This window comes from Elephas maximus, chromosome 21, assembly GCF_024166365.1.
Source record: "Elephas maximus indicus isolate mEleMax1 chromosome 21, mEleMax1 primary haplotype, whole genome shotgun sequence".
Lineage (NCBI taxonomy): Eukaryota > Metazoa > Chordata > Mammalia > Proboscidea > Elephantidae > Elephas > Elephas maximus.
Genome location: NC_064839.1, coordinates 78,038,146 through 78,055,290, shown reverse-complemented (window position 1 = coordinate 78,055,290; position 17,145 = coordinate 78,038,146).

Below are 17,145 nucleotides of genomic sequence, written 5' to 3'. Positions count from 1 at the left end.
TTTAATCTATGTTCAACACTGTAAATTATAACCACCTTATATGTGTTCCTAAATTTAACATTGATATTCATTGTAAAAAATTGCTCAAAAAACTTCAATTTCAGGACCAAAGGTATTTTTAGCCTTGGATAGAGGGCAGGTGCTCTCAGCCACACACACATTTCAGACAAAGTTCCTGACCGGCTTCACAGGGAGCTGTGTTATCAGTGTTAGGAATCAGTAACTTGTGGGAACTTTACTCAATGAAGTGAGCTCAAATTCATCGAAAGTAATTACAGACTATCGTATTTGGCAAAGTATTATAAAAACATTATGTTCTCAAATTTCTCAGCACAAAATGCGGTTTTACTTCAAACTGGGGTAAATGTAGCTTAAGATATATGAAATCCCAAGGTCCTGTTTACCACTCTAACTTCATTGTGTGTTGTTGTTAGATGCCATCGAGTCGGTTCCAACTCATAGTGACCCCGTGCACAACAGAACAAAACATTGCCCAGTCCTGACCCACCCTTACAACTTCATTGTAAGTAACTATTTTTCATAAGTAGGCTGAGTACCTTTCTTCCAAAAAATTCAGTTGGCAACTGAAATGTCTTTTATACAAGAACGGTGGATTTTAGAATTACATAATTGAATGGGATTATGGAGTAGTAATTCATTTTATTCCAACTGGCCCCTTTCCATCCCAGGTCTTTCTAATTGTGTTGTGTTGTTGTTCCTGCTGTTGTTTTGAATTTATAAAATCATTTCTACTGATTAGATCTTGTGAAATCAGAAAGCTTCATCTTTATTTCCTTAACACATATTTTTGGAATAAAATAAGCTTCTTTTTTACTTTAGCTCAGCTTCCCTTCACCTTTTCCTCCACTATTTCCAATATTTTCTCTCAGCTCCCAGCTAGAGCAGCAAAGTTCTCTGCCTGGAAATGCACTCACACTATACTGAAAAGCAAAGAGAATTAACTTTTATTGAACAATCTCTAGATTTTAGACAACTCTCTAATCCCTACATATTTTATTATTTCTGAGACAGATACCACAAAATCTGTTTTACCAACAAAGAAACAAGAGTTCTGACATGAGATATTTGGAAACTTATTCGAGGGCACATAGTAAGTATCAGGACTGACATTAAATTGAGTGAGAAGATCTGTTTGATGTCAAGAGCTTTGCTCTTTTCATTGCAGCTCACTGATCTCCATCCTAAGAAGTACAAGTAAGGAATTTTGGTTACAAAAATTGCTTAGTCTTTTTGAATGGAGGGCTAACGATTCCTAGAATTCTTGCCCAACTTGAATGTTTTATGACACCACTGAACTAAAAGCTACTACAGTATCTTGGTCTCTTGATAATAAGCTATGTGACCTTGAACAAATAATTTCGCCTCGCTCAAACTTAGTTACACATTTATCAAATAAAAGAATTTGAAAAGAACACTTCATAGATGCCATTTCCATGATTGTATCTATGATATTTTATTCTAACTCTACCACTACTCCTAAAGTAGTATTTTCACAAAAAGTCTGTTGATATCATCATTATTTAAAGTTTTTCTTTTTTGAATACAGAGTATTCTAATAGTTGACACTTATTGTTTGGCAGTCCTATCATATGACTGAAAGTAATATAACACTTTAGGTAACTCAGACAAATGGCAATTTGAGAATATATGTTAAATAAGCAGGGTCTTAAAAGCAACTAATCCTTGAAATATTAAGAGAACAATTTATTGTGGTTGCTTATATTAGGTGCTGTTAAGTCTATTCCAACTTACTTATAGTGAACTTACCTGACAGAGTCAAACTGTCACACAGGGGTTCCTAGGTTGTAATCTTTACAAAAGTACCTCCAGGTCTTTTCTCCTGCATAGCTCCTGGGTTGGCTCAAAGCACCTATCTTTTGGTTAGCAGCCAAGTCCTTAACCATTGCATTACCAGGGCTGACTAAGAGAGCAATTATATATCCATATATGATAAAGACAGAAACTTATATGAAACCAGGTATTCTAAAATGATAGAAAGTAATTCACAAAATTTCATAAAGTCACAGTCATTACATTATGTGCCCACTCACAATTTATAGTTAAATAGTTTGCAGAACCTTAGTGCCTTAAACCCACAAATTAAATCATGTTTACATGTCATGCAAATGAAATAAAGTAATTATCATTGCCTCCACTTATCTCTGGGAAGCAAATAGAAAATGATATTGGCGATGACTAATATACTAAGGACACAATGACAGCTGAATCACAGAAAAAAAAAAAAAAAGAAACTTGTAGTGTTTTTAGTGGAGTCCCTGGGTGATAGAATGGTTAATGAGCTTGGTTCCTAGCTCAGAAGAAAGACCTAAAGATCTACTTCCAAAGCTTCAGCCACTGAAAATCCTGTAGAGCACCGTTCTACCTGGCACACATGGGGTCGCCAGGAGTTGGAATTGGCTTGATGGGAACATGTTTGTGTTTTGCTTTTTTTGTTGCTGTTGTTTGTTTTAAAAATGATTTTAGTTACTGATCGACTGTATCTTTTGTTTTAATAAGTCTGAACATTTATGCTTTGAATGTGCATTTTTACAGAAATATATAAATTTATATAAATTTATAACTATATAAATTTAATAAAACTTGCGTGACCCCTCCTGGCTTAAAGGACTTATTTTAAGTATTTGTTAAAAGAAACAGAGCTGGGAAAGGGTAAGGATATATATGGTTGAGGTAAGTTATTTGGTTGAGTGGAGGGTTCATGATTGTTTATTTTATTATTAAAAACTGGTAAGTAGATAAATTTTAACGATGAAAATGCATGACAAACCAAGGATGAACCAATTCTGTATAGTTGAAATTTCTTAAAAACACAAAAAAATCAAATGAAAACTTATCAGTAATTATTTTTGCTTACCTTAAAATTTTGAGTTAGGTAAGAATTCTATTTTTAGGACAACATAAACTTTTAAATTATAATACAGGATAACAGAATTTTGATTTAAGTAAGGAAAAAGGATTAAGCACATTTCTGTAACTTTTACAGACAGAAGAAAAAATTAAAATGCATAGTTTCCATCCTGACAACTAATTGGTATGAATTACCAATTAAAGAAACACTATTATAATTTTTTGAGCAAGGATTTAATAGTGTATTGACAATTCTATTCACAGCGTTTAACATTTAAATTATTTCACAATTAGTAAATGAAAAATAAGTGTTCTGGTCTAAGTAAAGAGTCCTTTCCTTGCTTGTGGAGTCCCTTGGTGGTGCAAAAGATTAAGATCTTGACCGCTGACCGAAAGGACGGCAATTCAGGTTCACCCAGAGGCATCTCAGAAGAAAGGGCTGGCGAGCTGCTCCTGAAACATCAAGCATTAAAAACTCCGTGGAGCAGAGCTCTGCTGACGTGCACGGGATTGTCATAGGTCAGAACGGAGCCTGCGGCAGGGGCAGCTTTTTTTTCTTTCTTTTTGTATAGTTTATTTGAAAGTAGAGGAGCCTTGCTGGCACAGTGCTTAAACACTTGGCTGCTAACCAAAGGCTGGACAGTTAGAACTCACCAGCAGCTCCAGGAGAAAGTCCTGGAAATCTGCTTCCATAAAGATTACAGCCTTGGAAACCCTATAGGGTCACTATGGGTCAGAATCAACTCTATGACAATGGGTTTTTTTTTTTTTTTTTGAAAGTAAGTGAAAGCTTTTAATAAGTAATTAAGCTCCTTAAAGATTAGTTTGACGGCTGAAGAAAGGTCATAATCTGAGAGCCACAGTGTGCTCTGATCCTCCTTTAAAATACACCTTTGGTGGACTGAAGAATCGTCTAGCTCTTACTTAGATTAATTAGGCAGGTGCTAATTAAAGTCCTCTGAATAGCATCATATCCAACGTTTAGCCTGGGCAGGGCATCTACAACGTTGTTCGTTTGTCGTCATCAGCACCAGCATCACCATCGTTACCCAAATCGTCATCGTCCTCATTAACGCCACATCCTCGTCATCAGTATCACAATATTCTAAACCGTTATAACTCAAGGGCTGCAGTGTGTCAGGAGAAGTAAGCTCGTCTAAATTGCAGAGGGGAAGCATAATGTTGAAATACTCCTTTAAACAAGACAGCGTATGCTATTTATTGCTAGGCGATGGCAGCAACATGTAGCATGTGGTAATCTCAGTGGCCATCACTCAATGGCAACAAAGATAGAGTGTGGCTTCTAAAGTGAGGAGACAGAAATATGACCAGCAGTTGCCCTGCAAACCACAGCCACAGCTGCTACCCAGAAGACACACTATAAGTGATATCCCAGTGCCAACTATCTGACACTAAATCACAGGGAGAGGGACCAAAGTCTCTTCATGTGTTCAACAAAACCCTGTTAAAATCAGTGTCATGTTCAGGCCCAAAAGCATACAAGATTGTAGTTTTATCATCAAAATGTAGACACAATGATTTGCGATATGAGTTAGAAATTATATACTCTCATATGCATTATGAACCCATACCAGGTTATTCTGAGAATCCATTCAAATCTGACGTAGGTGTGTAAGTTATAGATAACTAGGATATATATTTGTCATTTATTTGGCAAATGCCAAAAACACCAATACCATACAGCCTACGGTAGATAGCATTATCAAATGCAGCATGTAACTCCTGACGTTCTAATATGGCCTGTTCAATTACTCTAGTGACATTAGTCCATTAATTGTTTATTGCAAGAAAATATCCTTGTATCTGATTAGTATTTTGTTAGGAATTGTTGTAGTTAACACAAAGTTTGCACAAAACAATGTACCTGCTGTAATGGAAATAACATTGTAGAGGTCAAGAAAAGCAATACACAAGTAAACAGATAAATATATAATTCATGATTTTTTCAGGAAATAGTTTGAAAAAAGTAAGCAATGTGTTGAAATGAAAACAAAAACTTTACCATATTTTTGCACAATGTGGGCATTATATGTTTTTGCCAGTCGCACAACCCCCTCATGCATTATTTTCCTAGGTGTGCTATGCATGTTATATGTGTGGATATGTTATTTACATGTACACTCTATTTGTGAAAAATATGCTATATATATATGCCAAGAAAGACCTTTCTGAGGAGATGATATTTAAATAAATATCTGAAGGATAAAAGAAAGGAAGTCATGGGAGGAACGAAGGGGAAAAGCTTCCTTCACACATTCTTCAATGCATCAACACACTAATGTGAATGAAGCAAGGAAAGTAAGGGTGGGAGCGACAAAAAATAAAGCTATGGAGGTAGACTGGGGACTCATTCAGGGCCTTGAAGACTGGATATTGTTTCAAGAGTAGTAGGAAGCCAGATAAGAAATTATCAGGTGAGAGATATACATAGTCATCAAAGAGGATTCTAACTCAGATTAGGGCAAAGAATAAAGATATGATTGAAGCAGGAAGATCGTTTGGGAGGGTATTTCAGGAGTTCAGGCAAGAAATAACATTGGCTTAGACTGAGATGTCTGTAAAGATGAAGAAGAGTGGTTGGGTAGACGACATACATTGAAGATAGAAACTACAAACTTAGATTTGATGTGAAGGGAAGCTAAAGGGGGGCTCAGAAGACTAACATCTAGGTATCTGATCTGTACTACTCTTTGGATGGATAATTCTATTCACTATGATGTGGGAGAAATTGGTTTAGGGGGCTTCAAAGATTAAGGTTAAATTAAGGTTAGGGCATACTATATTTGAGATGTCTATGAGACAATCGAGAGCCCTGGTAGAGCAACAACTAAGCAAGAGCTTGGCTGCTAACCAAACACACCAGCAGCTCCCTGGGAGACAAGACCTGGTGATCTGCTCCCATAAAGATTTCAGCAGAGAAAACCCTATGGAGCAATTCTATCCTGCCCTATAGGGTCACTATGAATCAGAATCGACAAGACAGCACACAACAACAACATGAGACATCCAAGGAAACACCAAAAAAAAAAAAAAAAAACCTGTTGCTGTTGAGTCGATTCCGACTCATAGTGGCCCTATAGGACACAGTAGAACTGCCCCATAGGGTTTCCAAGGAGTGCCTGGTGGATTTGAACTGCCAACCTTTTGGTTAACAGCTGTAGCTCTTACCCACTACACCACTAGGGTCTGGTTGTGGTCCAGTCAGTTATGACTTATAGCGACCCTATGTACAACAGAACAGTGTAAACACTGCCTGGTTCTAGTCATTTCCACCATTATTGTTACGCTCGGGCCCATTGTTGCAGCCACTGTGTCAATCCATCTCGTTGAGTGTCTTTCTCTTTTTCACTGACCCTCTACCAGGACTGATGTCTTCTCCAGGGCTGATAACATGCCCAAAATATGTGACAGACAGTCTTAACACAATACAGAAAATGAAAAAGAACACTTGAATCACTTTTTTTTGATATCATCTTCAGATAATGACTTTAAAAGTTATTTTCCAATTTATATGTATATCTATTTACCTATCTCAGAAGACATGCTTAAATAAATGGAATTTTTTTTTTCTACTTTTCCTATGTCATTGGCATTTCTTCTAAACACTGTGTTTAATGTCTGCTTAGGATTAAGATCTATCTTAATTAGCATTATTACTCCCATGAAATTATCATGCTTAATTTCACAGTACACCAATTTAGAGTTAGAAATATATACATGCTATGGAGTCCCTGGGTGGTGCAAACAATTGATGCACTTGGCTGCAAACCGAAGGTTTGGAGGTTCGAGTCCACCCAGAGGTACCTTGGATGAAATGCTTTGTGATCTATTTCTGAAAAATCAGCCATTGAAAATCCTGTGGAGTACAGTTCCAGTCTGACATGCATGGAATCGCCATGAGTCAGAACAGACTTGAAGGCAACTGATGTATGTATATAATTTTAATTGTTCATTTTATAAATAATGTGATAAATTTCTTTTTATAGAAAAGTTTCAATTCATATTCGATTATGATTATTTCCTAGAATGGAATGACTTGGCCAAAAGGTATGAAGATCTAAAACACTTTGACAAATTCCAATTTGAAAATGTTATAATAAAGAGCATTCCCACCATAAGCTCAGAGTTATTTTTGAATTCCTTTATCTCAAACTTTACATCACATAAACCACAAGGTTTGATAGATTATGCTTCTTAGATATTCATTCATTGGGTCTTCTTAAAATACATGTTGTTATTATGGTTTTCATTGTCTTCTGCCTGAACTGCAGTAATAGCGTCCTAAATGGGCAGTCCGCTGCAGACTCCCACTATAGACTTCTCTTCCTAAACTGCCCCATAAACTTCACCAGGGTTTCTCGATAGCAGCACCGTTGACATATTGAACTTGATAATTCTTTGTTGTGTGAGCCATCCTATACATTGTAAGATGCTCAGCAGCCTTCCTGGCCTCTACTGACTAGGTGCCAGTCACACATCCCCAGTTGTGACAACTAAAAATGTCCCCAAGCATTACCAACATTGTTCCTCCCTCCTGCCACCCCCTTGAGAACTGCTGATCTATACTATGTCTTAAAATCCTGGGATGCCTTCTCATTTCGTGGATGCTAACGTCCCAATTTCTTATCCTGACATTCAGGTTTCTTGACATCTGATCCTGTCCTATATATCTCAGCTTCATTATTTACTATGCTTTCTATTTTCCTCTACAAACATTCCACTACAAATTAAATAGAACATATTGCTATTTCCAGAATGTACCAGTTACTTTTTTTTTTTAATTCACTTCTTCTGTCCTGAAACTCCCTCCCTCCCCTTTTCACATGAAAAGCTTGTACTCATTCAAGACCTACCTCGTGTGTATTAGTTCGATAATTTCTCTCCTGATTCCTCTGTGAGTCAATAGCTCTCTTACATCACTTGCTACTTTGTCATATAACGTTATTTATGTATTTGTTACTTCGTAAGTGCAAGGATTGCTTCTCACTGATCTTTGTATACCCAATACTAAGCTCAGCGGACAGTGAATGCTCAATAAATGGTTGATGAATTTGAGTGTACTGTTGATTGTTTTAGGCATGCACACAGTCATACTGCCACAGTTAAAGCGTACTGTTTCTTTCTTTCTTTTTTTAATGAATAGCTCTATGTTCTGGTATCACTCTAAATATTGATACAATAGTCCTTACATATTTAAAAGTATTCTTATACACTCTATACAACCACATTTTTCTGGTATAACACTTGCATTATCGTTCAAAGGAAATAATATAGAGAATGGTATGGTTAAATTGTTATTAATATAAAATACTCAAAATATAAATGAAAAGTCACTTTATTTGTATATATGAGTATTATTGTCAAATTATTTTAATAATCCCTGACTGGCTATTGTGCATCAGAATTTCCTTGTACTTAGCATGGATCATCAAGAGTTACGTGGAATTTCATTTTTTATTGAGTACATGCAAGCTGAGCACTTAACTAGCTTATTTCCTTCTATTTAACCGCAAGAGACAATTTAAGAAGAAAATGGGAAATGGATATGGCTATAGAAACCTGAAAAACATTCCTGCAGGCTATTCACAAAAAGTGGAAGGGATAATGATGAAGTGCTTCTAAAGCACACTGATGGGTTTCCTTGAAAAGGAAAGGAGATTGTTAGGAGCAGTGGGTTGGAGAAACATATATTAACTATGGTTTTGTGGGAAAAGCCATCAACCATTATCTGAGTCGGTGCAGAGGTCAATGTTGTAACACAGGTGAGGTCATCCTCATAGCATTTTGCTTTCTCACATACCATTTTCTGTAGGTGTACACATTTTAAGGAGGTGGTTTAAAATACTCAATTAATATTAATAGTTTATTAAATTGCCTATATTACAGAGGTGAGAAATCCTGACATTTTTATAAGATCAGTAGAGAGATGCAAAAAGATATTCATTGACTTGATAATTACAGGAAAATCAAAAAGGATGATTCATGCTTGATAAGACAATATTCAACAAGAAGCTATTCTAGAATTCAGTGATTGGTCTTTAGACTTTCTGCAGCTAGAATTACACATAATGAAGATATACACATACTGTCTAAATACAACGAAACTACTTAATACAAGAATTTTGGTGATATGAATCTTCTACATGGAGAATATTCAAATGGCTATCCTTGACCAACCAGAAAACAAAATGGCACCCAAGCCATTGGTTCTTAGATGCAATTAACAAATTCAAAGCATTATCATTTTCTGTGGTAATAAAGGAAACACATAATTTAGTTGCTTAAAATAGCTTACATAAAGAAACTTCAAAATCTCGCAGGATGGAGAAAAGAAGGATGCTAGAAGTCAGAAGTCTGAGCTCTAGAGCCGGCTCAGCTTCTGATTAGCTGTGGAATCTTGAATAGCCATCTTGTGATGATTATAGTCATTATGAAGTCATACTCCTCTTGTTTTCCAAGTTTTGGATTAAAAGCAAAACTTACATAAAACAGAAATGAAAAATAATTTTCATGAAAGTGACAGCATTTATATACACTTTTAAATGCTAAAACCTGGGGAGGGGGAAGGAATAGGGCTATTAAAATTTTTCACTCCTCAAATACCAATTAGATTGCTTCTATGGAACTTATTGCTCTTCAGAGTGGGAAAGGAAGACGTGAACCAGATGTCCTGAAAAAATTAAATATAGCATAAAATATGTTTTGCAGAAAGTATATACAGGAATGAAAAAAAGGAAATGACAGAAACAAAAATGATGATATTATTTAGGGTTTAACAGCAGAAAAAGAATATTAAAGGAAGTCAGTTTCTGCGGGCCAACCACAATTTCCCACGGACTGTAATGGCCAATATTGGTTCCTGAATGCGGCGGAATGCAAAGAGAATAGCACCATGACAATGCAACAGGCAAAGAAAGATAATACATTTAAATAAAGTTGCATGCACGTGTCTATTTGTATTGTAACTGAAATGGTATTTTGAGGGCTAAGCACAAAATTTTCCTAGTACAGAATACATACAGAGAAATTTATAGTTCTTGACAGGCTTTTGAAATGGTTAGTGAAAAAAGATGGGTACTTGAAATATGAAAGAAAAATGGAGGGTAGAGAGGGGACATTGTCAGTTAACATATATCTGTAGCTATTTCCCTAATTATTTTAGTTTTAATTGAGTAAAATTCTATTTCCATTTTCATTCTTCAGAATTTTCATCCTTTTAAAAACTTTAAAGGAATTATCATCTCTCTCTAATTCTCAAATTGATCGTCTATTATCAATAAAGTTCAAGTGAGCGTTGCTGAATATAGAAGAGCAACTGACAGTTCTTGGAGAGGGAAGAAGAAGAGGGTTTTGAGTTTTCTAGTACCTTGAGAGGGAACCGTAAAAGACAAGGCACAGATTTCAAGGGTATTTTTGCTAACTGTTTTACAAAACCCTATCATGCAATTTTCCAATCCTTTGAGAAAAGGTGGAAAAAGTTGATGGTAGATATGTAAACATATCTATACTTCACACCCAGGAGTACACAGTGTACAGTGCGATTGAAGACTTGGGAGCCCATCATCTTGTTTTCTCTAAGTAAACCAGTCTGGGGCATCATTTCCACGGGGCAGCTGAATCAATTCCTTAAATAAAGTGTAGGCAGAATTTGATCCACAGATCTCAGCATTCTAAGCAGAGGGAGACTTTGAAGACCTGTATACAATACCTTGTCTCCAGATAACAGCAAACCACCAACTAGAACATCTCTGAGCTTTGTTGCTACTGCAGAATTATTCTGAACAATAACAGATACAATGTATTAAGCACTCACTTTATGCTAAGTACTCTGCTTAGCATTTTATGTATATTACTTCATTGGCAAAAATCATACAAATGAGGTTGGGTTTTCCCATTCCATTTACAAAGATATCGGGGCTCCGTGTGGCTTGGTAGGTGACACAAAGTCACACAGGTCCTTCAGTTAATTCTGTCAGCCAGAATCAAGAGCAAAATTATCTGGTTCCAAAGTCATAGTCTTCTACCACATTAACTCATGGAAGTTAGTGCATTTCCAAAGACCTGGTGTTGAGGAGTTCTTAAGATTCCTATAAAGAGTAACACTTGGCATTATACATGGTTGGCTCTAATGATTACATGGGGTAAGTTTTATTCATTTTGGTATAACTAAAGTAGAGATTTCAATCAGTCATTACTATGCAGAGAAAAGAAGTTAAGAACTGGTGGACTTTTGCCTAAAACACGGCTGGGACATCCAGGCTTCTGAATATTTGGGTGCTTTGTCTCATGTACTTTCAACATTATGTCAAGAGGGATCAGTCCCTGGAGAAGGGCATCTTGCTTAGTAAAGTAGATGGTCAGCAAAAAAGAGGAAGACCCTTGATGAGATGGATTCACACAGTGGCTGCAACAATGGGCTTAAGCATAGCAATGATTGTGAGGATGGTGCAGGGCCGGGCACAGTTTCGTTCTGTTGTGTATAGGGTGGCTATAAGTTGGAACTGACCTGATGGCACCTAACAACAACAACAATATAGACAAGATACCTGAGCTGCTATGTTGTTGTTGTTAGGTGCAACCATACTGTCACCATTGACGTAGTTATTGTACTGAACTTCCCCATATCACTCTCTGAAATACAATTTTCCAACCCTGGCTTGGGGGATATATTAAAGGACTATATAATGTGGCCCTTGCCTTAAAAGAACTTAATAATTTTTACAGGATACCACCAATAATAAAACATAAAAGCATAGGTGTAAAGGGGGCAAGAGTGTAAAAGAAAATAAGGTGCCATTTAAACCAGTTAAAATAAAAGTAATTCGGGACGATCTTTTTTGCCCCAAACCTTTTTCTATTTTTGGAAGGGGACAGGAGTCTTGTAGAAAATTAAAATGGAACTAATAAATATCCTTCTTTAAACACACACACACACAAACAGAAATGTGCACACTTTCAGGGAATTAGAGTCTATAACTTCCCTACAAAAGACTGAATAGTAAATATTCTAGTCATATTTGCCTTAAAAAAAAAAAAAAAAACCATCGCCCTCAAGTTGATTCTAATGCATGGCAGTCCCACATGATACAGAATAGAGCTGCTCCATAGGGTTTTCCACACGGTACAGAGTAGAGCCGCTCCATAGGGTTTTCCACACGGTACAGAGTAGAGCCGCTCCATAGGGTTTTCCACACGGTACAGAGTAGAGCCGCTCCATAGGGTTTTCCACACGGTACAGAGTAGAGCCGCTCCATAGGGTTTTCCACACGGTACAGAGTAGAGCCGCTCCATAGGGTTTTCCACACGGTACAGAGTAGAGCCGCTCCATAGGGTTTTCCACACGGTACAGAGTAGAGCCGCTCCATAGGGTTTTCCACACGGTACAGAGTAGAGCCGCTCCATAGGGTTTTCCACACGGTACAGAGTAGAGCCGCTCCATAGGGTTTTCCACACGGTACAGAGTAGAGCCGCTCCATAGGGTTTTCCACACGGTACAGAGTAGAGCCGCTCCATAGGGTTTTCCACACGGTACAGAGTAGAGCCGCTCCATAGGGTTTTCCACACGGTACAGAGTAGAGCCGCTCCATAGGGTTTTCCACACGGTACAGAGTAGAACTGCTCCATAGGGTTTTCCACACGGTACAGAGTAGAACTGCTCCATAGGGTTTTTTGGCCTATAAACTTTATGGAAGCAGGTTACCAGGCCTTTCTTTCACAGCAGCACTGCATGGATTCCAGCCACCAACCTTTAGGTTTGTAGTTGAATGCAAACCATTCATGACATATTAAAAAAAAAAAAAAAAAAAATCCAGTTTTCTCAGAAAACAGAAGTACCTGCACAGAAATGTAACACGGTAACTTTTTTTCCACAAGCTACTTCACCTACGTAATATATCATTCTGAATACAGTAAGTAGATTCACTAAGAATACCATTCATATTTACCCATGGACACTATTAGCCTTTTTAGAATAGCCCTCAGACCCTGTAGTAAAGTTAAACCAGCTGCCATCTAGTAGACTCTAACTCATGGCGACCCATGTTCGTCAGAAGAGAACTGTGCTCCAGAGGGTTTTCAACGGCTGATTTTTAGAAGAAGATCACCAGGCCTTTATTCTGAGGTGCCTCTCTGTTTACTTGAACCTTCATCCTCTTGGTTAGTAGCTCTTTGTATCACCCAGGGACTTGTAATAAAGTTACATAGTAACTAATGACCTCCTGTGGGACTTTGGCTCTCAGCTTTATTTCAGTTTTGAAAACATTTCTTTTTTCCACAAGGTCAGTTACATTTCAAGTCAATTTGAGATAAAAGTGAATCTTATTCTAAGATTTAGTTTTGTTACTCTAAAGTTAACCTATTTTATTTTTATTATCTGTTTATCAAGGATATAACGCCTACTGCCGAGTTGTGAACGGCAACTCAGACTTCTGAAGTACTTGACTTTCTGAGTAACAGCAGTGGGAAAGGGGCAATGGAACGCACGTAGAGCTACCGTCTCTGCCTGCTGCTGTTAACGCCAGCCATCTGCAAGCTGTCACTTCTTTCTCTGCTGAGCTCCTACGGCTCCTGCTTTGGTGATCCACATGCTGGGCTTGCCCACTCACAAGTCAGGGGACTGTTTCTACAACCACAGAGTTTCAGACTCAAATTATATATATATCTTCATATTTTAGCCAAAAAAGCTTGTTGCCACCCAGCTGATCCCTACTCATAGCAAACTGCTGACCTTTTAGTTAGCATCCAAGCTCTTTAATCACTGTGCTGCCAGGGCTCCTTTAATTTTTTTTTTTTTTCTTCTTGTTTGGTTTCCATGATACTCTTATTCCCCACTCTTTAACTTAAATTTCTCTGATCAGGTGTGCATTGCAAACTTTCTCAAGCCATTTTATAAGTATTTGTTAATATAATTTATTTATTCCAAAGCAGAGGTTGTCCAACTTTTTTCTGTAAAAGGCCATATAGCAAATATTTTAGACTTCACAGGCTGTATTGTCTCTGATGGAAGAACTCATCTCTGTGGTTGTGGCAGACATCAACAATACGTGAACAAATGTACTTGGCTGTTTTCAATAAAACTTTATAAATGCTAAAATCTGAATTTCATATACTTTCATAGGGCACAAAATATTCTTTTTTTCAACCATTTAAAAATGAACAAAGCAGTCTTAGCTAGCAGACTAAATATAATCGAGCAGTGGCCTGCAGGCCCTAATTTGCAAAGCCTTGCTCTAAAGTGTAGTCCTTGAAACTCTGGGTCATTCACCATTTCCAACAAAAACTATACAGAAACTTTGTAATTCACCTTGTTCCTGAAAAAATGAGGCAAAACTAACCAAAAACCTGAGTCACTTTATTATACATTCTTAATAAAAAATGTAGAGAACTTTCTTGCCTAAATATTTATATATGCCTACTTTTAGAAACATAGAATTAGTCTATGTTTCTACATATGATGAAGTTCTTCATAAACCAATAAATTTCCTCTGCTTGAATCTTTTGAGGTTTTTTTTTTTTTTCTTTTCTTGGTAAGGCAACCAAACCAAATTCGCTGTCATCCAGTTGATTCCAACTCATAGTGACCCTACAGGAAAGAGTAGAACTTCTCTGTTGGGTTTCCAAGGAGCGGCTGGTGGATTTGAACTGCCGGCCTTGTGGCTAGCAGCCTGAGCTCTTAGCCACTGGGCCACCAGGGCTCCTTTGGTAAGGTAAAGAGAATCAATTCTGCATTGTGATCACTGCAAGAAACACGTTATCTGCGTGGGGATCCCCAACTGACTTCAAAGCCTCTTTGGATTAAACCCATGTTGTGCAAAACCAGAAGAGAATAAGGCTGATTCTTGGAACACTAACATAGTAATTGTACATCCAGCCAAAAAGTCAAGATTTAGAAGCTAAATCAGAAATTAAGCTCTGCTTCCAGGGCATTGTGGCAACATTTTCCTTTGCAGCATGAGAATTGCACAATTGCCTTGTCTCAAGGTATCCATTTTCCTTTCAGAATCACTGACAGGATTATTATTTATATCTTTGGCTTTACTAAATAAATTGCACCTTTAGAAATTAGTGCTTACCTCAATGAACTCTTCAACAAGGAAACCTATGAATAAATTAAATAGCCAAAGGCAGCTTATAAAAGCAGTATGAAAAGATAATTCTCTTTCCAAATTTTAATCATACATACAGCCTTTCCCCCAAAAAAGTCTTATATCATTTTCTTAGTATTTCCTATGTCCCTGAGAGCAAGTTAGCATTCTAAACATTCAGTGATGGAAAACCAGCACTGAACCAAAGAACCTCATCAAGGGAGAGCCACCATTCAATGTGAGAGGTTTCAGTCTTGCCAGTACACGGTGTGTGAAGGATGCCTGAGCTGAGCAATACTAGCAGGGCTAGTTACACACCAATTACATAGGCAGAAAATGAGAATAAAGGTCACTGATTAACAAAGAGAAAGAAAACACACTTTCTATGTCATTGACAGATTTAGTCATTTATTCCCTGAATATGCCAAGCTATTTCTTTCCCTGCCTTTGCCCATATTGCTTACTCAACTAAGAATGTCAAATTCTGAACCTCTACTATATGTTCAGAGGAATCCAAATATACTTCACTGATGTCCTCAGGCAATAAAGTACTCCTTCCTCTGAGCACCCATGCTGCCATGAATGTATCAAATAATAAGCTCCTTATCTATCATGTGATTGTAATGAATATCATCTATATTGGGCTTTTAGCCTAATCCAGGCAAGACTCACTTCCTGTTTATACTGGTATACAGGTCACCTAGTACAGTGCCTAACAACCAGTAAAACCCAAGCCGATTCTGACTCATAGCAACCCTAAAGGATGGAGTAGAACGGCCCCGGAGGGTTTCCAAGACTGTAATCTCTATGGAAGCAGACTGCCACGTCTTTGTCCCATGGAGCGGCTGGCAGGTTTGTACCACCCACTATTCAGCCCAGTGCTTCACCATTGCGCCATCCCATCAGGGCTCCTTTGACAAATAGGTGTACAATGGAAACCCTGGTGGCATAGTGGTTAAGCGCTATGGCTGCTAACCAAAGGGTCGGCAGTTAAAGTCCACCAGGCGCTCCTTGGAAACTCTATGGGGCAGTTCTACTCTGTCCTATAGGGTCACTATGAGTCAGAATCGACTCAGTGGCACTGGGTTTTTGTTTTGGGTTTAGGTGTACAATACATGCTTAGTGAATGGATGAATGAAATTATGGAAGCAAAGGAGAGAGAGAGATGGAGCTGGTAGAGACCCAGACAGAAATACTAATTTGCCACTTGGTAAAGTTTCTTCTAATTTTAGTGTCTTTATCCAGCAAAAGACAACTGGCATAGTTCACCAGAAAGGAAACAATGTGATTTCAGTAGTTAAGCCAGAATTAATCTTAACAATTGTTACTGTTGTTAATTGCCTTCCAGTCAGCTCCAACTCATGGATACCTTATATACATAATGTAATGAAACATTACTGGGCTCTAAGCCATCTTCATGGTTGTGGGTGTGTTTAAGTCCCTTGTTGTGGCCATTGCAGTCTTGCCTTTCAACCTAGGAGGTTTGTTTTCCGGCACTACATTGGGCAATGTTCTGCTGTGATCCACAGATATTCACCGGCTAGTTTCCAGAAGTAGGCCACCAGTCATTTCTTCCTAGTCTGTCTTAGTTGGGAAGCTCTGCTGAAGCCTGTCCATCACGGGTGACCCTTTTGGTGTTTGGAATGCCGATGGCATAGTTTCCAGCATCATGGCAACAGAGAAGCCATCACAGTATGACAAACAATAGTAATTACAATCTCAGTAAAAACATTAATGAGTAACATGACAGTTATCATCTATTGCCATATACTCTGCTAGGCTTTTGTATGCGGTTTACCTTCTTTGCCACATCTTGTGATGGGAATAAGGGATCTGCACTGAATCTATATACGTTGGAAAACTAGATAGCAGGGGCTTTACTCTTCCCTCCTCTATCCACCTAGATTATTGCCCATTTAACAGCAGCAAGTAGGTCCTAAACAAACTTTCATGCTCAGCCTGAGAAGGAAGTAGTTCTGTGCAAGCTTTTCACTACCTTCAGTCTGAACCTAGTTTGCCAGGCACAGGGTCTCAGCAGTTTGTATAAATGTTAGAACCAAAGATCTGCCATGTTGCTCATCACCGCTAAGTATATTAGGAAGAAATAAGACAGAGAACCAGAGTGGGAGAGAAAGAGGAGTCATCAATAATA